General features: G+C 39.0%; 1 protein-coding gene and 1 pseudogene across 1 annotated transcript in view; one reads left to right on the top strand and one right to left on the bottom strand.

The window, feature by feature from the left end:
* Positions 1 to 26,332, bottom strand: part of Ccdc73 (coiled-coil domain containing 73) — a 125,400-nt gene that overhangs the window by 40,838 nt on the left and 58,230 nt on the right. The gene's annotated exons all lie outside the window — the stretch shown is intronic.
* LOC142844961 (sentrin-specific protease 2 pseudogene) lies at positions 18,396 to 19,904 on the top strand (annotated as a pseudogene).

Genomic DNA, 26,332 nt, shown 5'->3' with positions numbered 1-26,332 from the left:
CACATATCAGATACCCTGCATATCAGATATTTATATTACAATTAATAACAGTAGCCAAGTTATGAAGAGACAATGAAAATAATTTTATGGTTGGAGCTCACCACAACATGAAGAACTATACTAAAGGGTCACAGCATTAGGAAGGGTGGCAACCACAACTCTATAAGCTCCTTGAGGAAAAGTATCTTGTTTTACAACTTATAGTCCATCATACCTGAGTATCTTCAGAAATTTAAGAGGAACTAAAAGATGTAATGAATACACTTGGTAAAGAATGATAACTCTGAAAGAGATATGGCTTACCTTTGCTGAAAATTAAATTTGATCAAGTTTCATTTATTTAGTATAACGTAAATGGCAATAAAAACACTTGATGAAGGCACTTAAAGTCAGCCAAACAGATTATTGTTAATGGTAGCAGAGTTTACAGTCAATTTGCAAGACTGTTGGAAAGCAGTAGGCATGAGTACAGTGAGGAGAAGTTGTGACTGAACGGCCATCTTCCCTCCATTCAAGGAACAACACTGCACTTCAGATCCACATCACAGAGAAGTAGCTGGTATTAGGAATGAGCAGACCAGTGAAGTTTATGAGCAAACTGGAAAAGTAAAGCTTAGCAGTGTGAGTTATCAGCATCGTGCCAACTTTAAGAAGAGCACTATATTTTGAGACTGGAAAATAATCTGGACTGTTACAAACATCTTTTCTCCATTTTTCTCTTAAATTATGTTTACGTATTTACTTGTATGTATATGCGTGGGTGTATGAACCACAGCACACATCTGGCGTCAGAACACAACCTGTGTTCTTTCCTTGCACTGCGTGGGTTCTAGGGATTAAACTCAGGTCCTCTAACTTGGGGGTAAGTGCCGTTACCTGTTAGGCCATCTTGTCAGACTCTTTCCTATATTTTACAGTAATATGAAAAGAACTTCTGGAATTAGTTATCTTTAGGAGTCACTGTAAAATGTATTAATTCTCATTAAAATAATTATTATAAAACAGAGAAGTTAGAAGAAAATAGGCATAGAAAACTAATAGATGGCTGAAAAAGTGAACAGTAACGATTTCATGTCTTTTCTTTCTTGTATATATTAATTAATCTTAAGTGCATAATAAATTGAAATCAAAGACCTCCGTGAAATAATTTTCTACTGAAAAGCTGTGCTTTTAATTTTACAGCCTTTATAAGCTTTAAAATATCCTGAACTTTTAGTACATTGTCTGTTTTCTAACCATTTTATTCAAAGCCGTTAGTGTAACAGATAAACAGCACATGCTTTGATCTCATGAAATTACAGCTTATAGTTCCTGCAGTCATAAATACCATGCTGTTTTCTCCCCACCCCTCCCTTTCCAGCACAAGAGAGTCTGCTTAATATCACAGTCTCCTGGAGAGTCTGACATTTACTCAGACAAACAGCAGAGGTCATGAATGCTGCCCATAGATAATATCAGGATTCTTCACCATTGCCACAACAGTGGAGGAAGCATACAGAACTGCAATACCTAGTTTATCTATCAACGAAGTTTGATCTGTTTCATTTTGCTTCACACACAAAAAAGGAATTCTACCTTATCACAAACCAATAATTTAACTGTTCTGGACAAAATCACACAACAGTATAAAAGAAACAAAATTATCTCTAGGAAAATTAATGATTAGGAGTTTTAAGTGAATGATATGGCCGATATAATTAGTTGGTTAGCTTCTGATATTTTCAAAAAGAATTTTTTTTAAGATTAAAAATAAAGACTATGGAAAAATTTTGTAAAACATAAAATAAAATACCTAGAATGTCTAAACACTCTGAAATTTTACAGCCAAAGGATTAAAAAAAAATACTCAAGTGGAGAAAAGACAGCAACTTCAACAAATAGTGCTGGGAAAATAAAATGTCCACATGCGTAAGAATGAAATTTGGTCTGTAAATATTACCTACACAAAACCAACTGCAAATGAATCAAAGACCTCAATGTGAAACCCAAAATTATAAAACTTCTAGAAGAAAATATAGGCAGCACCATACAAGATATAGAAGAATTTTCTATTTAGGACTCTAATTTTTCATGAACTAAGACCAACAAATGATAAATGGAATCTCATAAAACTAAAATGCTTCTGTACAACAAAGGAAACAATCAACCAAGTAAAGAGAAAGCCCAGAGTGGGAGAGAATCTTTGCCAGCTACACATATGAAAGAGTTAATAACTATAATATACAAAGAACTCAAAAAAAGATCAAGAAACAAATGACCCAATAAAAAAATGGGCTATATATCTGGAACAGCATTCTCAAAAGAAGAAACAAAAGTAGCTAAGAAACATCTCAGAAAGGGTTCCACATCCCTAGCAATGAAGAAAAAAACAAATTAAAATCACTTTGAGATTTCACTTTACCCTACTCAGAATGACTAAGATCAAGAAAACAACAGACAACAAATGCTAACAAGTATGTGGGTAGAAGAGAAGGCTCACTGGCTGTTGGTGGGATGGCAACTGGTCCAGTCACTCTGAAAATCACTGTGTAAAATTCTCAGCAACAACAAAAAATCTACCATAAGATCCAATTATACCACTCCTTGGTATATGCACAAACGACATACATTTCTGCAGATGCTTACTCAGCCACATTTATTGCCACTCTGTTTATGACAGTTAGGAAAAGAAACATCCTTCAATTGATGAACGGATAAAGTAAAGGTGGTACATATATACTATAGAATATTATTTACTTTTAAAGAACAATGAATCATTAAATTTTCAGGTAGATGGATGGATCTAGAAAAGATTATATTGAGTGATATAACCTAGACCCAGAAAGACATTTATGGTTATCTTCATGTATGAGCATATAACCTGGAGTAACTAAAAAAATTGGAAACTGAAAAAGAACCATGGGGATGGGTCCTAGAAATGGGAATAGCAGGTCACAGGTGATTTCAAGGGGAAAGTAAAAAGGGAGTGTTAATTTGGCAGGAAAAGGCAGGAGGATGTATTAGGCAAACTTCTTTTTAAAAATTTATTTATTTATTTATTATGTATATAGTATTCTCCTGCGTGTATGCCTGCCTGCCAGGAGAGGGCACCAGACCTCATTACAGATGGTTGTGAGCCACCATGTGGTTGCTGGGAATTGAACTTAGGAGCTCTGAAAGAGCAGCCAGTGCTCTTAACATCTGAGCCATCTCTCCAGCCCCCTTAGGCAAACTTTTAATCCCAGCACTTGAGCAGCAAAGGCACATAGATCTCTGTGAGTTTGAGACCAGCCTGGTCCACATAGTGAGGTCCAGGCCAGCCAGTAAGTCACTGGAGTCCTGGATTTGTGTTGTCTCTTGTTCCAGGCCCTTCTATGCCTCCTGTCCATAATAGAAGTGAACTGCTCTGCTCCACCTATGCACCCTATCAGTATGTTCTCCATCATGGCTCAGAAGCAAGTATGCCAATAACTGTGGGCTAAAACCTCTGCAATAGTGAGCTAAAATACATTATTTCTATCATTGTTTATTCAGATAATTGGTCACAGAAAAGAAAAAGCTAGCTCACAGTATGCTTCTAGAGTCACCAAAATGATCAATTCCTAAACTCACAATGCATGCAGATGGCCCTGGGAACTATATGAACTACAATAGTGACCTGTCAGGCAAGATGTACCCACTGCTGCAGCAGTAGCACCATTAGGATAGGGGTGATCTACTGCTTTCTGGGTGGATTTGAGACATACTTCACAGGAGGGAACTCATATCTGGTACTATAAACCTGGTCAAAAGTCTGTGGAAGAAGAGGTCACAGGATCTCGGAGAGAGCCACCACCTCCTTCCCCCGCTATGACGACTACAATGACTGCAGCTACACTATGACCACACAGGACTACAACTACTGTTACTGTTTTGGTAAATGGAAATGTTTTCACACTGCCTTCTAAATACTCATGCTTACATCATGAGTAAAGTAGCACTGCTCTCAGGATTTGTCAAAGAAGCTTCTTGAGGCAGGTGGGAGTTAATGCAGACACTCATAACTGCTTAAAGTACAGAGTGATGGCCCTAAAAAGGATATCTAGATCACACCTCCAAGGCTTAGAGAACATTACAGAATCAGAGGCAGAAAGAATGTAAGACCTAGAGAATAAGAAAAACCCTTCAAACAGATGTTTTCTAGTTATGGCATGGCTACTGCACTCATCAACTCACAGTATCTATGGCCACACAACCAGGACAAGACATTTCATCATGGAAACAAACGGGAGGGGTTAATAAGGACCCACCCTCCCAAGGGACTATTGCAATAACAGGTACTAGAGGAAGGGAGCGTCACATTCCTTAGGGGTCTATCTACTACTAGATTGCTTGTGCTCTAGTGAAAATCTTCTATCCATGCTCATGCAACAACCCTAATTAGAGAGAACGCCAATTGAGAAAAATGCCCCCATAAGATTGATAGGCCCAGGGCTGGAGAGATGGCTCAGAGGTTAAGAGCACTGACTACTTTTCCAGAGGTCCAGAGTTCAATTCCCGGCAACCACATGGTGGCTCACAGCCATCTGTAATGAGATCTGGTGCCCTCTTCTGGCCAGCAAGCATACAGAGAGACAGAACACTGTATACATAATAAATAAATAAATCTTTAATGACTATCATAAATGTCACCACACAACCTTCATCCAGCAACTGATGGAAGCAGAGGCAGAGAGCCACAGCAGAGCACTGGGCTGAGTTTCTAAAGTCTAGTCAAAGAATGGGAGGAGCAATAATATGAGCAAAGGGGTCAAGACCATGATGGATATACCCATTAAAACAGTTTACCTGAGCTAAGGGGAGCTCACCAACTCTAGCTGAACAGGGAAGGAATCAGCACAGGACCAAACTAGGCCCTCGAAATGTGGGTGACAGCTGTATGGCGGGGGCAGATTTATCCCTACTGCTTGTACTCACTTTTTGGGAACCCACTCTCTTTGGAGGGATACCTTGCTCAGCCTAGACATGGTAGGGAGGACCTTGATCCTTCTTCAAAGCAATGTGCCTTACCCTATCTGAGGAGAAGAGGTGTGGGGTGTTGTTGGGGGGAAAGGTGGAGGGGACGGGACGAGGAGAGGGAGTGGGAACTATGATTTAAGGTATGTAAAATTAAAAAAGATAGTTTTTAGAAAGAAAAAAGAAAAAAATAAACATACCACTGTGGGAGGAGGGAAGACTGGCCGGGCAGTGGCGGTTCATGCCTTTAATCCCAGCACTTAGGAAGCAGAGGCAAGTAGATTTCAGTGAGTTCAACACCAGCCTGGTCTACAAAGCAAGTTCTAAGACATCCAGAGCTGCTACACAGAGAAATCCTGTCTTGAAAACAAACAAACAAAAAGATTGGGCTGTAGACAAGCCTATGGAACATTTTCTTAATTAGTAATTGATGGGGGCTACAGGACATCCCATTGTGGGAAGTTCCATCCCTGGACTGGTGGTCCTAGGTTCTATAAGAGAGCAGGATGAACAAGTGACAAAGAGTAAGCCAGTAAGCAGCACCCCTCCATGGCCTTTGCATCAGATCTTGCCACCAGGCTCCTGCCCTGTTAGAGTTCCTGTCTAAGGAAGCAGAAGCTAATTAAACCCTTTCTTCCCAGAGTTGTTTTGATCATGGTGTTTCATCGTAGCAGTGGTAACCCTAACACAGTCACACACCACGAAAGACATGAAGGTAGGAAGGGAACTTGATGGGGAGAAGAGTTTTCATCAGGGACAAGGGTAAAAATGACTAAAATTCATTTTGTGTATATGTGTGTGTGTGAATGAAACTTGTCAAATGATTAAAATAACACCTTAAATCTGAACGTGATGTCACATACTTTCAATCTAAGAGCACTTAGAAGACAAAGGTAGGCAGATCTCTAAGTTTGAAGCCAGCATAGTGTGTTTCAGGTCAGACAGGGATATATAGTGAGAGCATGCCAAAAAAGAGAGAGGGGGGGGAGGGAGGGAGGGAGGGAGGGAGGGAGGGAAGAGGAGAGGAGAGGAGAGGAGAGGAGAGGAGAGGAGAGGAGAGGAGAGGAGAGGAAAGGAAAGGAAAAAATATTAAGAAGATCATATACCACAAGTTGGTTTAATTCCAGGGACCAAGGTCTGTTCCACATACATAGACCAGTAAGTGTAATTTAGCACTCAAACACTTAATAACAGAAACCACATGATCCTTGAAATTGACACACACAAAAAAGGCTTTCAACAAGTTCAAAATCTCTTCATAATAAAAACCTTGAAGAAACTAGAAGGAACATGCCTCAATGTAATTAAGGTTATCCACAGAAATCTATAGCCATTATATTAATTTGTGAAAAACTAAAAGTGTTTTTTCTGAAAAGGCTGCCTATTCTCTCCTCTCATATTTATTATTGCTCAAAGTCTTATCTAGAGCAATAATGTAAGAGAAAAAACATACAAATAAAAGATTAAAGAGTCATATCCTCCCTGTTTGTAGATAATATGGCCCTCCACTTAAACCACAACAGCTTTTAGATCCAAAAAACACTTTCAGGGAAGCAGCAGAATACAAATCGGCATAATCAGATCAGTAGTTTTTCTGTATACAAATAATGAACTCACTCAGAAGGAAAGGAATCAGAAGAGGAACCCTAGTCACAACAGCTTCAAAATATTTAAATATATATGAACAAAAAGTAAGGAGTTAAAAGGATTCTATAAGACTAAGACACTGTATTAAAAAATGACACTCGTATGCTCAAGGATAGACAGAAATAAAATTTTGAAAATGCCTTTATTAACAAAAGCAATCTACAGATCAATGCAATCCCTACAGAAATACCAATGGCACCCTCCAGAAAACTGAAAAAAAAAATACTACCAAATTCATATGAAAAACAAAAGACTCAAATAGTCAAAGTGTGCTTATCAGAAAGAATGATGATGAAGGTATCAATGTATCAATCCTGAATTACAGAGACAAAGTGGAAAAAACAACATGGTACAGATACAAAGACATACAGATTAATGAAATAGGATAGAGAACCCAAAAATAAACTCAACTACAACCACCTAATTTTTTACAAAACTATCAAAACTGTACATAAGAGAAGCAAGCTTCATTAGCAAATGATGCTACAGAAAATGAATTTCCACAAACAGAACTCTAAACCTGACCTTATTTCTCACCCTTTCCTTAAATCACTTCAGAGTGGACCAAAGACCTTAATGCAAGGCCCAAGGAAGACACTCCAAGATGTAGGCAGATGTAAGGACTCTTTTGGAATAGGACTCCAGTAATGACAGAATTGTGCTAGGAATTGACAAATAGAAGGAAATGAAATGAAGAAACTTGTTAACCTGAATACACTCGAAATCAACTAAAGCCTGAGCATTTTGTGGGAGATTTTCTTGATTGAATCACTCAAAGTGGGAAGACCCACTCTAAATTTGGGCCTTCTGGTAGCAGCCCATATAAAAGAACATGGAAGACGTTTTTGCTTTTTGCCTGCTTGCTCTCCCCTCTGGCTGGCAAGTTCATTTAGCCTGCTGCTGAGGCATCCCCTCACTGGTGTTAGAACAATGTAGACTGAACACCAGAAACTCTATAGGAGCTCTGGTCCTATGGACTGAACAAGTACCAGACTCTTGGCCTTTCCATCTAAGGATAGCCATTATTGATTCGATAGGTCATAGCCCAAGCCAATCTAATAACCTCCCCTCATAATATATATTAAATATATTACATGCATATGCGTGCAATACATTCTATCAGTTCTGTTTCCCTAAAGAACCTGACAAATCTTCTGCACAGTAAATAAAATAATCACCAGAGTGAAAAGACAACTTTTAGAAGGGGAGGCCAAAGCTACCAACTACTCATTAGCCAGGGGATTAATATGAAGGATACATAAACAACTATAAAAATTAAACATAAAAACTTCAAAAATCATTCAGTCAATAAATGGATTCCTGAACTAAATAGGGAATTCTCAAAAGAAGAAATAGAAACAGCCAATGAATACCTTTAAAAATATTCAACATCCTTAGCCATCAGACACATACAAATTAAAACTGATTTGAGGGATTGGCTCAATGGTGAAAGTGCTTGCCACAAAAGCAAGAGGACCTGAATCTGAATCACCAAAAAAATCTATAATGATAGTACTGACAGGGTATGGACAGGCAGGTCCCTAGAGCTTACTGACTAGCTAGTCTAGCCAAATCACTGCGCTCCAGTTCAGTGAAAAAGTCTATCTCAACTGAGGAAGATACCCAATGTGTACTTCTATGTTCTCTCTCTCTCTCTCTCTCTCTCTCTCTCTCTCTCTCTCTCTCTCTCTCTCTCTCTCACACACACACACACACACACACACACACACACACACGGCGGTGGAGATGCCATCTGACCCCAGTTAGAATAATTGTTAGGAAGGAAACAAATGGGCACTGGGAAGACAGGTGGTAGACTACTTGGCTAACACGCACAAGGCCCTGGATTTAATCCTCAACAATGCAGAAACTGGGTGTGGTGTTGTACTCAGGAGGTAAACATAGAAGAATCAGAAATTCAAAGTCATCCTCAGCTACATAACATAGTTTTAGAACAGCCTATGCTACATAAGACCCTGTTGAAGCAAAGAAAAGGGAGGAGGAGAAAGGAAAAGAAAACAAAGGCTGGTGAGGATGTTAGGAAAGAGAAATCCTGACTTACTGCTGGTAAGATTGGTCACTATGGAGATCAATACAGAAGAACCTCAATACCTAAAAATAGAACTACTGCTAAAATAAAAAACACCAATGATAACCTTTGTTGGAGAGGTTGTGGAGAAAGGGGTACACTCATCCATTGCTGGTGGGAATGCAAACTTGTGCAACCACTTTGGAAAGCAGTATGGCGGTTTCTCAGGAAATTCGGGATCAACTTACCCCTGGACCCAGCAATACCACTCTTGGGAATATACCCAAGAGAGGCCTTATCATACGACAAAAGTATATGCTCTACGATGTTCATAGCAGCATTGTTTGTGATAGCCAGAACCTGGAAACAACCTAGATGCCCTTCAATGGAAGAATGGATGAAGAAAGTATGGAATATATACATATTAGAGTACTACTCAGCAATAAAAAACAAGGACTTCTTGAATTTTGCATGCAAATGGATGGAAATAGAAAACACTATCCTGAGTGAGGTAAGCCAGACCCAAAAAGAGGAACATGGGATGTACTCGCTCATATTTGGTTTCTAGCCATAAAGGCATTGAGCCTATAATTCGCCATCCTAGAGAAGCTAAATAAGAAGGTGAACCCAAAGAAAAACATATAGGCATCCTCCTGGATATTAACCTTCAGCAAGCGATGAAAGGAGACAGAGACCGAGACCCACATTGGAGCACAGGACTGAAATCTCAAGGTCCAAATCAGGAGCAGAAGGAGAGAGAGTACGAGCAAGGAACTCAAGACCGCGAGGGGTGCACCCACACTCTGAGACAATGGGGATGTTCTATCGGGAACTCACCAAGGCCAGCTGGACTGGGTCTGGAAAAGCCTGGGATAAAACCGGACTCTCTGAACATAGCGGACAATGAGGACTACTGAGAACTCAAGAACAATGGCAATGGGCTTCTGATCCTACTGCACGCACTGGCTTTGTGGGAGCCTAGGCAGTTTGGATGCTCAACTTACTAGACCTGGATGGAGGTGGGGGTTCCTTGGACTTCCCACAGGACAGGGAACCCTGATTGCTTTTTGGGCTGGGGGGGACTTAATTGGGGGAAGGGGAAGGGAAATGGGAGGCGGTGGCGGGGAAGAGACAGAAATCTTTAATAAATAAATAAATTTTAAAATAAATAAATAAATAAAAAATAGAACTACTGAATGATATACCACTTTGGGTGTATACCTAAAGAACTGTAAGCCAACACACAGAAATATTTGCACATGGATGTTTATAGCTGTACTATTCAACTATTTCCAGTAGTCAGACAAAAGCCAGATTAGATGTCCATCAATTACAAATAAATGATGAAAATGTGGTACATTTACATGATAGATTTTATGTACCCATGAAGAAAAATGAAACCATAACATTTTTAAGAAAACAGATGAAACTGGATATCTTTATATTAAGTAAAATAAGACAAACTCAGAAAGACAAATACTGCATGTTTTTTCTCATACGTGAACATTTAAAGTGTGTAGTAATAAGAGCGGCAGAGCTGAGTCCCCGTCACCCCGGCCGCCTGGCTAGCTTATGCCCGAAATAACAACACACAAACTGTATTTATTTAATCACTGCTTGGCCCATTTCTATCTAGCCTCTTCTAGGCTAATTCTCACATATTAATTTAGCCCATTTCTAATCATCTGTTTAGTGCCCCTAGGTGCGCTTACCAGGAAGATTCTAGCCTATGTTCATCCTGGGTCGGAGCTTCATCGCATGCGTCTGCCTGGGAGCTGGGAGCATGGCGTCTCTCTGAGGCGTCTGCTCCCGAGAGGAGAGCTGTGGAGTCTGAGCTCACTTCCTCTTCCTCCCAGTGTTCTGTTCTGTTTACTCCTCCCACCTATCTTCTAACCAATGAGGGCCAAGCAGTTTCTTTTTATTTAACCAATGACCTTCCTCCATCAAAAGTGTGTGTATGTGTGTTTAGATATATGTTTGTTGGTGAATGAACTAGAAAAGGGATCATGAGAGTGGAGAAGAAATCTTAAGGGAAGTAAGAAGCAGGAACAATGAATACACATAATAGGGACTAACTAGAAGAAGGGTACCAAGTGAAGGAGGAAGAGAACAGAGAGAGAGAGAAAGAGGATGGGGAAAAGGTGAATAAAGAACAAAGACACATATGTATGAATATGCCAATTTAAACCCATTATTTTGTATACTAAATAAAATTAATTGGAAAATAATTTTAAGATAAATAATTGAGGCAACAATGGGGGGAAGTAGCTCAATGGTAGAGAATTTGCCTAGCATGAATGAAGTTCCAACATTAATTACAGTGCTGTAAAAACAAGATAAAATAAATGATTCAACAATCACTAAAAATGTGCTAGTTCTAAACTACTGAATAAATTTTCATTTGAAGTTTATACATTGAATGGCTCTTTAAAACCTTTGATTAGGGATTGCAGGTAATTTCTTTGATTAAAGGCATGCACCACTACACCAAGCTTCTTTCTTATATTAAACTATCTATATTTAAAATTCTCAAATCTAGGATTTTGAGGGGTATTGCATTGATCTGTAGATTGCTTTTGGTAAGATTGCCATTTTTACTATGTTAATTCTACATATCCAAGAGCATGGGAGATCTTTCTACTTTCTGGTGCCTTCTTCAATTTCTTCCCACAAAGATTTAAAGCTTGTCATACAAGTCTTCCACTAGTTTGCTTAGAGTTACTCCGAGATATTTTATGCTACTTCTGGCTATTGTGAAGGGTGATGTTTCTCTGATTTCTTTCTCAGCCCATTTATCATCTGTGTACAGGAGGGCTACTGATTGTTTTTTAGTTAATCTTGTATCCTGCTAGCTTACTGAAAGTGTTATGAGTTGTAGAAATTTCTTGGTAGAATTTTTGGGGTCACTTATGTAAACTATCATATCATCAGCAAATAGTGAGAGTTTGACTTCTTTTCCAATCTTCTTTTGTATCTCCTTGATCTGCATTTGGTGTCTTATCTCTCTAGCTAGGACCTCAAGAACTATATTGAATAGATATGGAGAGAGTGGACAACCTTGGTCTTGTTCCTGATTTCAGTGAGATCACTGGGAGTTTCTCTCCATTTAGTTTGAAGTTGGCTGTTCGCTTGCTCTAATATTTTCTTTATTATGTTTAGGTATGTTCCTTATATCCCTGCTCTCTCCAAGACCTTTATCATGAAGGGATGTTGTATTTTGTCAAATGCTTTTTTGGCATCTAATGAGATGATCATGTGGTTTTTATTTTTCAGTTTGTAGTGGATTACATTGACAGATTTTCTCTGGGATGAAGCCGACTTGATCATGGTAGATGATGATTCTAATGTGATCTTGGATTTGATTTGCCAGTATTATATTTAGTAATTTTGCATCAATGTTCATGAGTGAGACTGGTCTATAATTCTATTTCTTAGTAATGTCTTTATGTGGTTTGGGTATCAGGGTAATTGTAGCCTCATAAAAAGAGTTTGACAAGTTCTTTCTGTTTCTATTAGGAATAATTTGAGGAGTATTGGTATTAGTTCTTCTTTGAAAATCTTGTAAAAATGTGAGCTGAAAACATCTGATGCTGGGCTATATTTGGTTGGGAGAAATTTGATGACTGCTTCTATTTCTTAAGCAGTTATAGGTCTGTTTAATTTGCTTAACTGGTCTTGATTTAATTTTGGTAAATGATGTTTACCAAGAAAGTTTTCCATTTCTTTTAAGTTTCCCAATTTTGTACAGTGAAGGTTTTTGAGATATGATCTGCTGATTCTCTGTATTTTCTCCATGTCTGTTGTTATATTGCCCTTTTTATTTCTGATTTTGTTAATTTGGATATTTTCTCTCTGTCTTTTGGTTAGTTTGGAGCAAAATTCTTCACAGACCTCAAAAGAACAATACGCAACTTCATATGAAAAAGCAAAAAACCCAGGATAGCCAAAACAATCATGTACAATAAAAGAACTTTTGGAGGCATCACAATCCTTGACTTCAAACTCTACTACAGGTTGTACTGAAAACAGCCTGGTATCGGCATAATAATAGACAGAAGGACCAATGAAACTGAATCAAAGACCTGGATATCAATCCACACACTTTCAAACTCCAGATTTTTGACAAAGAAGCAAAAAAATATTAAATGAAAAAAGAAAAAAATATTTAACAAATGGTGCTGGCATAACTGGATATCAACATGTAGAAGAATGAAAGTAGATCCATATCTATCACCATACACAAAACTCAAGTCCAAATGGATCAAAGACCTCAACATAAAGGCCAGCCACACTGAACCTCACAGAAGAGAAAGTGGGAATTACACTTGAACACATTGGCACAGGAGACCACTTCCTAAGCATAACACCAGTAGTACAGACACTGAGAGAAACAATAAGTGGGACCTCCTGAAACTGAAGAGCTTCTGTAAAGCAAAGGCGTACACAGTCAACAAGACAAAATGACAGACTACAGAATGGGAAAAGATCTTCACTAATTCCACATCAGACAGAGGTCTGATCTTCAAAATATACAAAGAACTCAAGAAACTGGTCATCAAAAGAACAAATAATCTAATTTAAAAAAATGGAGTACAGACCTAAATAGAGAACACCAAAGAGAGGAATGTAAAGTGGCTGAAAGACACTTAAGGAAATGCTCAACATCCTTAGTCATCAGAGAAATGCAAATCAAAACAACTCTGAGATTCCATCTTACAATTGTTAAGTATGACCAAGATCAAAAACACTGATGACAACTTATGCTGGAGAGGTTGTGGGGTAAAGGGAACACTCCTGCATTGCTGGTGAGAATGCAAGTTGGTACAGCCCCTTTGGATGTCAGAGTGGCGACTTCTCAGAAAATTAGGAAACAACCTTCCTCAAGACCCATTAATACCACTTTTGGGTATATATCCAAAGGATGCTCAATCGTGTGCTCAATATGTTCACAGCAGCACTGTTTGTCATAGCCACAACCTGGACACAACCTAAATGCCTCTCGACCGAAGAAAGGATAAGGAAAATGTGGTACATTACACAATGGAGTGCTACACGACAGATAAAAATAATGACATCTTGAATTTTGAAGGCAAACAGATGGAGCTAGGAGATATTATTTTGAGTCAGGTAACCCAGACCCAGAAAGACAATTATCACATCTACTCACTCATAAGTGGTTTTTAAACATAAAACAAACAAACAAAAAAACAGCCCACAAATCACAATCCCAGAGAACCTAGACAACAATGAGGACCCTAAGAGAGACTTACATAGATCTAATCTACATGGGAAGTAGAAAAAGAAGAGATCTCCTGAGTAAATTGGGAGCATGGTGACATTGGGAGAGGGTTGAAGGGGAAAGTAGAGGCAGGGAGCCATTCTGGGACTAGCAAGAAACCTGGCACTACGGAAATATCCAGGAATTTATAAGGATGACTCCAGCTAAGAGCCTAAACAAAAGTGAAGAGGGTGCCTGAACTGGCCTTCCCCTGCAATCAGCTTGATGACCACCTTAATTGTCATCATAGAACCTTCATCCAGCAACTAATGGAAGCAGATGCAGAGATCTACAATGAAGCACTGGCCTGAGCTCCCAAAGTCCAGTCGAAGAGATGGAGTTGTGATAATATGAGCAAAGGGGTCAAGACCATAATGGGGATATCCACTGAAACAGATTACTTGAGCTAATGGGAATTCACTGAATCCAGACTGACAGTGGGGGAACCAACATAGGGCTAAACTAAGCCCTCTGACAATTGTATAGCTGGGTTGATCTGTGGGGCCACTGCCAGTGGGATCAGGATTTATCCCTACTGCTTGAACTGGCTTTTTGGAGGTCATTCCCTTTGGAGGGATACCTAGCACAGCCTTGATATATTGGGGAGGGCCTTGGCTCTGCCTCAAATCGATGTGCTAGATTTTGTTGATGTGGGGTAGAGTGCAGGGGAAGGTGGAGGGAGTTGGAGCAGAGGATGGAGTGGGAGCTGGGATTGATATATAAATTTTCAATTAAATGATAATAATAATAAATGTATAAAAATGAAATGATAGGATAAAAGGTTAGATTGCTGAATCTACTTATAATTCAAAAAGCAATTCTTAGTCTCAAATATTTTACATTGGTATGGACTTTTGTATATCACAACAAATTTAAAGTTATTTTAGTTATATGGTTTATATGTTTCTATACTTGCTTAAGGTATTGTGCTTACTTTCACTTAACTATGCAATGTAAATTTCTAGTCCTTAAAAGCTATTATTATAAACTACTTAAGGTAATTAAGAAATGCAAGTTAGTAGTTAGTCTTCTATAACAACCAAAGTTATAGTAATGTTAGGTATGTTTTCAAGGCCAAACATATTTTAAATAGATAGATGGTCTCAAAACACTTCAGAGATCTACAGAATATACCATTTAAGATATTTTAGTAACATAAGGCTTTTCATGACAGTGAGACAATTCTGCTCCTGTCAATACCAATTTACTTCAAAACAGGATGATTAAGTATCAAAGAACCTCCATATGGACTTAACTTTCAATGTGGTAAAGGTAGTCACTGGGCAAGAAGCTTCCTTTGCCCCAACTGCTGACAGTACGCTGTCCAAATAGAACGAGAAGAAATAAAAAGAAAGTAATTGCTGAACTTTACCAAGACAAGGTAGGAAATCCTTCAAAATTCCTGCTTTACAAAAAAGTCTGTAAGATACTCAAGGCCTGAAGACTGAAGATGGATGCCTCACCATTGCAGAGGAACCTTAGGTGACTGTCCAGGCAGTCAGCTGTCCTTGTCATTTCTATTGTTTTGGAGGTTGTTTGCTCTGTACTTCCTGTTTACTAAGGTACTATTATATCCCTCTTTCTTTGATGGGGCTGAAACCTAGATAATTATAGTTACAGCTTTCCTTGTTACCAAATTTAAAAGAGAAACTACATAAGAGATGTAAGTTTATAAGTTTGAGAAATATAAAAGCTTAAGTTGTGTACCTAAAAAAATATCTTAAGGTCTAAAAAGATGTATTTAGGATGGTCATACAAGTTATGGTATAACATCGTTTAGGTTCTGAATGAAACTTTGGACTCACCAAGATGAGATAGATAATACAGTACTTTCTCCAAATGTTGCAAATATAAATGGACCGAACATTGTGAATGTAATCCTTACCTGAGAATTGTTCTTGAATATAGTTTTACTACGATAGAGTTAAAACATTTCCTTTCTATTTAGATAAAGAGGGGGACATGTCAGATATTTGTACACCGTGTGAGGATGTCTTGCTGTGACTGGGGTAATAAAGTTCTGAATGGCCAATGGCTGGGAAGGAGAAGATAGGCAGGATTCCCGTCAGAGAGAAGTCAGGAGGTGAGAGGAATGCATCTGGGCACTCGGGAGATGCCAAAGGGAAGCAGAAGAAGTCAGACATGGGATATGGAGGAAAGGTAACCAAGCCATGTGATTGAGTGTAGATTAATAGAAACAGGTTAATTACATTATAAGAGCTAGTGGACAAAAGCCTAAGCTATGGCCAAGCTTTCAAAAGTCTGTGTTGTTATTGGAGGACTGACAGTCCCAATGAGAAAGCTTACAACAAACTGCACCAGGAATTGGTTCATATTGGGCCCCTGACAGGGTACTTTCAAGGTAGGCACAACTTCTTTGTAAATTATGTGAGTTAAAAATCCCTGTTTTTACAAGCATAACACAAAAAAAAATTTATCCTCTAAGCCTTATGCTCACTTCACAAAGGCAGTTCAGTCATTAAGTTCTTCAGTGATCAGTGCGGGATCTGAACTTTTTTTTTCTCTCTTAGGAAACAAATCCCTCTGAAGTGTAGTTAAAAAGAAGAGAAAGAAGCTTGATAAGAATAAAATGACACCTGGGGTAATATCATAAGACATTCACACCTTTCATAGAAAACAGTACCTTTTCCTTCCAGTAATCACTGGTGTAAATATCCCTGCACAGTTTGTTAAGGGGTCACATTTCAGGGTGAGCAACACACAATATGTGACCTGACCGTTTGCCCAACATTTGTAAAAAGTCTCTGTACCTTTGAAAGTAGATGAAGAGAAGCTCAAGAAGCCAGAGATAACCAGTAGTAAAAGTGCTTGTTGTCCAAACATGGTGATTGCCATTCAGATCCCTGCACCCACTGAACATCCACACATCTGTAACTCCAGCTCTGGTGGAATTCCTCCTAGAGTCTTTAGGGATGAGTTCAGGGCTTCTGTTATTACTAGGACCGTCACCAAGGCAACGAGTACCTTTATCTCAGTAATCCTATTAACAATGTTGAGTTTTATTTACACTATCATAGTAACATACTGATCCCTGGTGAGTTGGGACCTGTTGTGCAACAGTTTCCTCAAAGTTTGAAGCATTCCTCTCTGAAAGGAAGCCCCTTAAGTGGGAAGGCAAACAACCCAAGAGAGCCCAGAAGTACCTAAAACTAACCAGATTCACTAGGCCCCTCCCTGCCTTAGTAAGTAATAAAAGCCGAGAGACCCTCTCAAATTGAAGAGAGCTGAGCAGCAAGGAAGACTCTCAGAAGAGCCAACCTCAGACCAGCTGCCTGGAAGGAGCAGAAACCAGTCAGCAGAAACTGTCTTGAAGAGGTTTAGGCCCACGGAGTCACGTGGAAAGGACACTGCAGCCTGCTGAGCTGTCTGCAAGGTGTGCAGTGTTTCCAGGTCCCCAGCTTCTGTGAGCTGTCATCCATGCTGAGGGTGGGCTATGATGATGCACCTGTCTGTGCTTCATTTCTGCTCCTGTAAGAAACCCCTCACCCATATTCTTGTAAGTAACAGCAACAAAACTCATCGGTTCGCTGTGCTGAACTTTGGTTTTCTCTGAACTTTGGTCCGTCCTGGGCTCCCTATGTGGGGAGAGGAGACACATGCTTCATTTCACTATGAGAAGTTTTGTCACACAACAGTACCTCCTAGGTTTTATAAATGTGAAATTCTGCTATTCTTTGTAATTGATAAGCACATTGTGAGGAGCTATTTTGATGGACAATTATATTTTGTTTTACTGTTATTGACCCTGATGTAAAATTTTCTGAGTGATAAAAATTGTAATCAGGATGAACTAGGTTAGCTGAGATGATCTGGGTAACCTTGTGCTATGCAGAAGGGAACTGAGATGTGTGTGATTAGTTTACAGCCTTCCAACACTGTCCTCCAACTCCTCAACCCAGTTTGGGGTAAGCAGGGCCACCACCCTCCAAAGAACTTGAGTTACACTATCTCGGGTCACATCACAACCAGCTGTGGAATGTTGAAGGTTGTATCTAGGGCAACCTCGGACTTAGGTATCACTTGTGAGGCTTGCCTCGGATGTGTTCGCCTCACGGGTAAGGCCTGGTGTCTTACAGTGACGAGGACAGTCTGTCTGATTTTGAGAAACTGGTTCCTTAGCTGGTTGGTTACTTTGCCCTAGAGGGACATTTCAAAGGAAGTAGTCCTAGAACTCTACGGGGTTTCCCACAGTGGACCCTGATAAACTGCCAACCTTTGATTGATTATTCACCAATGGGTTCTCAACCCTGCCCACTCAATTAGCTTCATACTCTGACTGTCCGTGATACTTCGAATGAGCTGAGTTTATGAAGAAAAGCTCTTCATTCTGTGATGGGATAGATTTTTGACCTTGAACGAACTTGTAGATATTCCATTTACTGGAATAAGTGGTTCTCCAGACATTGGGGTCTGATATCCAACACAGGCAATCCAGGCACTGATTCCATGTGGCACCCAGGGCAGTGTGGGATGGAAATGAAGCCCGAAGCTTCCAGACAATATCGAAAAAGGAAGCATCAGGATGAAGAAGGCACGGAGACAGAGTCTGAAGCTTTGAGACAAGGTCGAAAATTAAAACACCAGGAAGAGGGTCGAACGGATTGGGAGTTTGAAGAGCCCAGCAAGGCTCAGAAGAGGCTAGCTCAGGAACAGCAAGATGGATGGCTTCAAAGTGAACAGCCAGGCAAGGAGCAGCCAGGGAAACCCCGGGAGGGGAGGCCAAGACAACTAAAGATCCTAGACTTGGCCAAAGGTCCACAGGAGCAGGCTGTAACTGGGAGAAAATCTCCTGATGGTGGCAAGGATCGTAAGCGGCCCTATTGGGTCATGGAGGCATTTCCCCTAGACCACCATAGGGTAAAGCACCAAAAGTTCCAGCAGCACCTTCAACACAACGATGACAGGATCTCTGACCCACCCAGGGCTCCCAGGGCACTTACGCAGAGTTCGAAGGTTAAAGGTCGTGTGGAAGAGCACAGTCACGGATCCAGAACAACTAAGTGTGATCCTAAACAATCTACTCTTGCTGCCACAAGAGAATGTCTGTCACCAGACAATATAGGAAAGATGTCTCCAGAAGAATCTTCTGATGCACAGAAGAAAGCTGGAGTAAACTTTGAAGAAAGAAGGAGACACCACTCGGAGTCTGACTTGCAAGGAATACGGGCTCAAATCCTGCATACTGGCAGCAGCAGCTTACTCCCCAACAAGACACCCATATTTACAACAAAGGAAAAGCATGTTGCAGACCAAGGGAAGTGCAGAGGAACGGATGAAGTGCGTGATATTACCGAGGACATGAAAAAAGAAATCAAGAAGGCACTAGGTCCAGGGCCCCAAGAGGAAATCTTAAGTAGTGCATTCAAATTGCACATTACTCGAGGTGATATCCAGACCCTAGAGCCTGGTGAATGGCTCAATGACGAGATAATTAATTTTTACATGAATCTTCTGGTTAAGAGAAGTGAAAAGGAAAGCTACCCTGCTCTTCATGTGTTTAGCACTTTTTTTTACCCCAAGCTAAAACATGGCGGCTACAGTGCTGTGAAGAGATGGACTCGGGCAATGGATCTCTTTGAAAAGGAAATTATTTTAGTGCCTATCCACCAGAACACACATTGGAGCCTAATAGAAATCGACCTCCGAAAACAGAGTATTATATATTATGACTCCATGGGATACACAGGGCAGAGCATTTGTGAGACCATCTTTCAATATTTACAAAATGAGAGCAAGACTCGAAGGAACATTGAGCTGAACCCTTTGGAGTGGAAGCAATACAGCATGACATCAGAGGAGATTCCTCAACAGCTCAACGGGAGCGACTGTGGCGTGTTTACCTGCAAATATGCAGACTACATTTCTAGAGACCAACCTGCCACCTTTTCTCAGCAGCACATGCCCATCTTTAGGAAGAGGATGGTATGGGAGATCCTGCACAGTCACTTACTGTAACAACATCCTGCCGGTTGCTATGGCACCCTGCACTTTTCCATCGATGCTTCTCTATACCTCAATCAGGATGGTTTGAAAATACTGAAAACAGATACTGAGCTGTCCAACATGCATAAATCCCACTATCTTCAATGTAGTCCTAACTTGGGGAGTCCTGCCAGTGCCGCCTATAGGATGCATGTAACTACTGCAAGCTTAGGAACTGCTGTCCAACCCACAGAAGAGCACATGTTCAATATATTCTTTAATGCTGGATTTAGTTTATGAATTGTTTTTCTTTTGTCTTCTTGCCCCCCTATGATTTTTTGTTTCATTAACTCATTTGTAAACCTTGGCAGTTGTTAATTTCTATTATTATTATTAATAATATTATTTCTATAATATTTCTTTTATTTTTCTATTATTATTATTATAACTATCAACTCTATTTCTTGTTTGAACTGTTTATCCCTGAAAGGCATGCCCATTACAGTTTTATCCCTACTGAAGATCAGGAGAAATATCAACAAGAGGAGGCAGGCAGTGTCGACTAGCATCTCTAATGCTGGAGCTGGATCTGTTAAACTTAAGTTGGGGGTTTGTTTTTGTGTATTTTTTTAACATTTGAAAATTGTACAAAAAAGGAAAATAAATTGTACCGACTGATTCTTTTCTGACCCATCAAACTCTATTGGAATTGCCTAGGTTGTAGACATATGTAACCATAGGATTGGTCAAGCTGCTTCCTGCCTGTCCATGACTTACCTTGACCTGTGTGGCAATATGATGTGGCCAAGCTGCTGTCTGTCTGTCCAAGATTCATGTACACCTGTGGGCCACAAGTTGTGGACAAGCTACTGCCTGCCTATAGGACTCAAGTAGAACTGTGTGGCCCATATGGTGTGGCTAAGCTGCTGCCTGCCTGTCCAAGATTTATGTACACTTGTGTGGCCATTAGATATGGCCAAGCTGCTGCCTGCTTGTCCAGGACTGTAAAGACAAGCATTATGGTCATCCAAAGACACAGTCTTTCCCAGAATTAAGGGGACCGGCCTTAGTTTTGAAAGCTGATTAAAAATAACTGTAATAGTAAATATCCATTTTTATCTCAGGTCTCATTGAATCCAAACCTCAGCTAGGACTATACTGAATTATTTAAAATGTTTTTTTTTCAATTTAATAGTTATGTTTTTTACTTAATTTGTTAGATTAATGTTGCTATATCCCATTCCCACTGTGGAAGTGGGGATTTTGTGTTTAGCATGGGCATTGCCAATATAGAATAATCCATTTTATGTGTGATAAACTTGTATTTAACCTTTCTGTTCATTAGGTTACAGTTGTGTTAATGCAATTTTATGTAATAAAGTTTAAAGTTGTTAAAAATAAATATAAAAGTATAGTATAATTTGCCATTCCTCATGTTTTTCTTTTATCTGGAAGAATTTCCCTCAAATTTAAACTAAGAAATATGGGGATATAAGTTAGTAGATTTTAAAGATTCTCTCTCTTTCAGAGAATAAATGAGGTAGAACCTTGTTGGAAAAAGCATGTCACTGTGGGTGAGGGTTTTGTGTGTGCATTGCCTCCCCACTTTCCTGTTATCTCCCTCTGATCCCTGGGACTGAAGGAGAATGTGATCAGCTGGTTTCCTGCTCCTGCTCTCAGCCTTCCCCTGTCTGTGGCCATGCCTGCCTATCATGCTGTGTGCTATCTCTCTAGACCATAACTCAAAAATGACTTAATTGTTTTTATAATGCTATTCCAGCACATCATGAGACAAGTGACTGATATACACATCTTCTCAGTCCTCTAGTAAGTGTTCATTTGCCCTGTCTTGTTCAAGCAGTCTTCTGGCCTTGTCCTTCATGTCGCATATCTGCATTGTAGCCACTGCAGTGCAGCCATTTGACCCTACAACCTAGTTTATATGGCTGTGGACATTTGGCATAAGGTACGGATGGCCGTATCCATATGAGTCACTGATAATCTTTTCCTGTCTAATGATTCAGTTATAATCCTTTCCTGAGTCAGAAAGTTAACACAGAAATATAGTCATTATTTAGATATTTGACAGAAATACTACCAATGAGAAAATTAAATGCTGTGACTTTCATTTTCACCAGACTGAGTATCAGGCACCAGATTGGGGCAGGTTGCCTGAGAATGGCCCCATAGTCTCATGTGTTTGAATACTTGCTCCACAGTTCGTGGAATTATTTGGGAAGGATTAGGAGGTGTGGTCTTGTTGGAGGAGGTGTGTCACTGAGGATGACCTTTGAGATTTCAAAAGGCCATGGCATTCCCAGTTAGCACTCTCTCCTCCCTCCCCTTCTTTTTCTTTCTCTACCCCTTTTTCTCCCCCAACCCATGCCTTGTTCATCAGATTCCCAGCTACTGCAAATCCCTTAAAGAAAACCAAGAAAAAGCATTCAAACATATGAAAGAAACTATTCAAGTCTTGAAAACTGAAAAAGATATAATAAAGAAAACACAAGATGAGGGAATTATAAAAACAGAAATCATGAGAAAATGATCAGGAACCACAAACGCAAACATAAACAGAAGAATACAAGAGATGGAAGAGAGAATCTCAAGCGCTAAAGATACAATAAAGAAAATAGACTCATCAAAGAAAGCTTTAATTCTAGGAAAAGCTTAACCTAAAATATCCAGGAAATATTGAACACCATGAAAAGCCTAAATCTAAGAATAATAAACATAGAAGAAAGAGAAGTTCAACTCAAAAGCACAAAATAATATAGTTAACAAAATCATAAAAGAAAACTTTCCCAACCTAAAGAAAGATAAGCCTATAAAGATACAAGAAGCTTACAGAACATCAAACAGATTGGATAAAAAAAAAGTCCCTTTGCCACATAATAATCAACACACCAAACATACAGAATAAAGAAAGAATATTAAGAGCTGCAAAGGAAAAAGGCCAAGTAACATATAAAGGCAGACCTATCAGAATTACACCTGACTTTTCATTGGAGACAATGAAAGCCAGAAGGTCGTGGTCAAGTGTTATGTAGACATTAAGAGACCACAGAGGCCAGCCCAGACTACTATACCTAGCAAAACTTTCAGTCACCATAGAAGGACAAAACAAGATATTCCATGACTGAACCAGATTTAACCAATACCTAGCCACAAACCCAGCCCTACACAAAATACTAGAAGGAAAACTCCAACCCAAGGAAGTAAGCTACATCAACAAAAACACAATTGATGGTGTCATAGCAGCAAATCCCAAAGAAGGGAAAAAACACACAAATTAACATCGCCAGCAATGAACACTAAATTAACAGGACATATCAATCATTGGTCATTAATATCCCTTAATATAAATGGACTCAACTATTAAAAGACTCAGGATAACAGATTGGATGCGAAAACAGAATCCATCCTTCTGCAGAATACAAGAAACACACCTCAACCTCAAGGACAGACATTGCCTCAGAGTAAAGGGTTGGGGAAAAAATATTCCAATCAAATGGACCTAAGAAACAAGCTGGTGTAGCTATCCTAATATCTAACAAAAAAGACTTCACACTAAAATCAATCCAAAGAGACAAAGAAGGACATTTCATATTAGTCACAGGAAAAAGCCACCAAGAGGAAATCTCAATACTGAACATCTATGCCCCCAAAACAAGGTCACCCTCATATATAAAAGAAACACTTCTGAAACTTAAATCATACATTAAACTACACACACTAATAGTGGGAGACTTCAACACTCCACTCTCACCAATGAACAGGTCAGTCAGACAAAAAATGAACAGAGAAATAAGGGAACAGATGTTATGACTCAAATGAACTTAACAGACATCTATAGAATATTCCATCCAAACAGAAAAGAACATACTTTCTTCTCAGCACCTTATGTAACTGTCTCAAAAATTGACCACATACTCGGTAACAAAACAAACCTCAACAAATACAAAAAAACTGAAATAACTCCATGTATTTTATTAGATCGCCATGGTTTAAAACTAGAAGTCAAAAGCAATACTAATTCCAGAAGGCCAACAAAGATGTGGAAATTAAACAGTGCTCATGTGAGTGGGTCAAGGAAGAAATAAAGGGAGAAATTAAAGACTTCCTAAAATTCAATGAAAATGACCACACAACATACCCAAATTTATGGGACACAATGAAAGCAGTGTGAAGAGGAAAATTTATAGCACCAAATGCCTACATAAAGAAGCTGGAAAAATCCCACACTAGTGAATTAACAGAACATTTGAAAACTTTAGAACAAAAAGAAACAAACTGTAGAAAAAATTAATGACATCTTGAATTTTGCAGGCAAATGGATGAAGCTAGAAAACGCCATTTCGAGTGAGGTAACCAGACCCAGAATGACCATTATCACATGTACTCACTCATAAGTGGTTTTTAAACATAAAGCAAAGAAAACCAAACCACAAATCACAATCCTAGAGAACATAGACAACAATGAGGATCCTAAGAGAGACATACATAGATCTAATCTACATGGGAAGTAGAAAAACACAAGATCTCCTGAGTAAACTGAGAACAAGGGGACCTTGGGAGAGAGTTGAAAGGGAGGGGAGAGGCAGGGATGGGACCAGAGAAAAATGTAGAGCTCAATAAAAATTAATAAAAAATACTCAAATCCACAAAGCAACATTTATATATCTAAATTACACATAAGGCTTTTTTTTTTCCTTTTGAAACTGCACCTTAGGTAACCCAAACTGCCTCTAACTCACTATGTAAATGAGGCTGGCTTTCAACACCTGATGTTCCTTCCTAAACCCACAACTGCTGGGATTACAGGCTTGCACTGTTATGTCTGGCCATAAGGCTTCTTCTAAGGGATAGAGAAATGTGATTATTTACTATGTATTCTACTGTTCTTAATGCTTTTGCTTTCTAACCCCTGAGACATAAAAATAGAGTTCAGAGAATATAAAACTAATTTACTGGCATCAAAAGACTTACTACTTCTATATATAATAATATTGTATAATGAAACAGATATAAATGGCCTTTGAACTCTGTTATGTTAGACAGTATGTCAATCTTTATCCTGAGAGGTCCTGCTGTTCTTCAGGTGGACTGACAAGAAAAAAGTAGACAAATTTCCTGATTGCTTAAATTATGCAACACAGTGTATACTGTTCATCTGAAAGACTCCAAATTCTTTCAAACATATGTACATGTCTTTGGATGCTCAATAAGATACTAATTTCAGCAAAATCACAAATACATATAAATGACTTCTAGTTTCTCTATGATGATGTAAGGTACTTAAGTATTCTAACAAGTAGAAACCAGAGCAAATGGAAAAGTCAACAGTTCTTCTTAGACTTGTTGCAGAAGGTAGATCCTGGACAAACTTGCTAGCCTAGAAATGAAGGTACAGTCAAACACAAAGAGTTTCCATTTACCAGAGCAGCAATTTCTATAAGAGTCAATCAATGCCAGATTAGGAAAACCTTAAATGTAATTTACCAATTGCTGGAGGCTAGTGTGAAAATCCAGGAGCATAAGTCATGGGGCCTGTGGACCTACTCCTGCTATCTTTCCCTACAGAAGCTCTACTGTGAACTCACAAAGATACTAGTGAATATTCTCCTTGTACAGGAAAAAAAGAAACCATTTCTAAGTAAGCTAAAGAATCCTCTTCTTAGCAAGGCCTTCCTTCTGGGAAACTATTTTATAAAAGCATAATCAAATATAAGAACCATCAGATATGGCAAAATTGTGGGAATCATCAAACAGGGAACTTTTTAAAAACCCTTATTAATAAAGTAAATATTTGAATTAAAATAAATTCAATAACAAAGATGTAAAATATAGAAATTCTAAAAAAGTGTCTAAAAGAAATGTAAGAGATTAATACAGCAGAAAAGCAGGGCAGGGGCTCCAACTGGAGAAGTGGGAGGAGATCAATACAAAAGGAGGGAGAAACAAGGAATACATTATACCAATGTTGTTTAATAAAGACTCAAGGAATCATACTATCTTGTCTTCGTTTGTGTTTCTATTGTTATGAAGAGATATTATGACTACAGCAACTCTTATTAAGAAAAACATTTAATTGGGGCTGGCTTACAGTTTCAGAGGCTTAGTTGATTATCATCACAGTTGGCCATGGAGGCATACAAGCAGATATGGTACTGGAGAAGAAGCTGAAAAATCTACATCTTGATCAACAGACAGCAGAAGGAAACTCCATGTTCCAGAGAAGGAAGACAATTTTGACAAGATGTCAGGTCTTTTTCCTAAATTGATATATAGATCTATAGATTCAATCAATCAAAACAGCATGCTATTTTGTGGATATAAACATACTGATTCTGTAACTGTTAAAGAGATCAACACTACAGAAGAAAAATACTCCTGTTCTGCACACAATAGGAATAGTGTCTTAAGGACAAAACCCCACCCATCAAAGGCTCCAACTTGTC

The sequence above is a fragment of the Microtus pennsylvanicus genome, chromosome 2 (assembly GCF_037038515.1).
Source record: "Microtus pennsylvanicus isolate mMicPen1 chromosome 2, mMicPen1.hap1, whole genome shotgun sequence".
Taxonomy (NCBI): domain Eukaryota; kingdom Metazoa; phylum Chordata; class Mammalia; order Rodentia; family Cricetidae; genus Microtus; species Microtus pennsylvanicus.
The sequence above is the reverse complement of the archived record's forward strand: the minus strand, read 5'-3'. Positions and strand labels throughout refer to the sequence as shown.